This window comes from Microtus ochrogaster, unplaced genomic scaffold (genome assembly GCF_000317375.1).
Source record: "Microtus ochrogaster isolate Prairie Vole_2 unplaced genomic scaffold, MicOch1.0 UNK5, whole genome shotgun sequence".
In the NCBI taxonomy this organism is placed as follows: Eukaryota; Metazoa; Chordata; class Mammalia; order Rodentia; family Cricetidae; genus Microtus; species Microtus ochrogaster.
Window position 1 is genome coordinate 15,622,831 of NW_004949103.1, and position 1,689 is coordinate 15,624,519.

At 38.3% G+C, this 1,689-nt stretch overlaps 1 pseudogene; it reads right to left on the bottom strand.

Moving 5' to 3' along the window:
* Window positions 1-734: 734 nt before the first annotated feature.
* LOC101993661 lies at window positions 735-1,037 on the bottom strand (annotated as a pseudogene).
* Between the last annotated feature and the right edge of the window lie 652 nt (window positions 1,038-1,689).

The window sequence follows — 1,689 nt, forward strand, 5'->3', positions numbered from 1 at the left end:
GGGTAACTAAGGTACATATAAGAAAACCATTCACATAATTTCTACAAATAAAAAAATGATGAAGAGAAATGCAGGGTGAAATGCAGCAGCATATGACAAAAGAATAAAACTGTACAACAAATGTAGAAATAGCCTCCCTAAAGGGGATGCATGGGAAGACACTGCCTTAAGAAAGGGCTGTTGGAAATTAGTGAGACCTCAAATTAACAAACACAATTACCTGTCAGTATAGTAAGGTCATTGATAATGCTGCTTCTCATGGGCCTAGTAGGTGAAAACTCTCCTATTGCTAAAGTTGAGAACAAAAAGTAAGAATTTGCAAATAAACAAGAAGGGGAGCTACAAAACTTGTGTTTAGTGTTTAGTGGATTCAAATTGAAGACCTTATTATGAAAGCTTTACATATATACATACATTCATACATACATACATATCTACACACACAAATATAATGATGTAGAAAAATAGTCATAGATAGAAGCAGTAGTACTGTGGTAGAAGTGAGTACTTCTAGAGCCAAGGTACTGTCTCTGAAGTACCATTTTTTTTTTCAGTAAAGAGAACCAGGGAATCTTGAAAAGGTGGCTAAATCTTAGGTTGGGCCCTGTTCTATAATTCTGGACACAAGGAAATTCTGCACAAACAAAGACAAACAAAACCACAAACCATACTATGATGTGGCCATGTTGGAGACTGACACATTGGAATTGATTAGATACATATAAAACATCCAATTACTTCCCAGATTGTTGAGCCTGTAGATGAAGGAACATGTAGATCCAGTCTTTGTTATAAGATTGGTTCCTCTGGGTATCAGCTGGCTAAACAAGACACCTGAGATCTGACAGGTCATCCATAAACCCCAACAACTGAGCAATATCTTATATGATGGAGCGAATGCTGGGATTCACTCTCCTCAGATGTTCTCCATACGCCTTACAAACACCTTCAATTCATTCATTCACAGACTCATAGTCGGTGAATGTCTTGCCTTCTGGCCTCTTGGTAGGCTACACAGGCACAATGGTGTGAGACATTGTGCCAGATGCTTTACTGTAGCCACCGCTGATGAAACATTAAAGGCTAGGGATGGGCTTAAGACAGGTGCATACATCATACTGTAGCGAACATTTTGTATGATAGCATCATATTTCCATTTGGTCACACTCGACCCAAGACTACATTATGACATGAAATGTAAATGATCTTTTAATTTGGAAACAACCATTGCCTCTTTGCTTCCTTTCTTTCTTTTGTTTTTATACAGAACATTTTTATGATAATTCACATAGAAAGTGTTCCTTGACATGTAAGACTGAAACCTGCCTGCTTTATAGCAGTGAGTGCTCAAATTCATTGTGGGGGATAGAGGCTGCCAGAAGGCTAGCTGTGTCCTCTTGGAGAGTCTTAGTGAAAAATAAAGAAATGTTCTATAGTTGTAAATGAATGGATGGATGAAGGAAAAAGTAAACAAACATCTAGCTGGGTGTGGTGCCCTGTCTTGGTAGTGTAGTACTCAGGAGGTGTAGAGGCAGGAGGACCATGAATTTTATCTATATAGATAAGGTTATATTTGAAGCGAACATGGCTTCCAAGGGACCCTTCCCAAATATCAAGCAAAAGTAGGTGTTCAAGACTCCCTTGACACATAAATTATCAAGTAGGTAAATGGAGACCTAGCACTTTTCT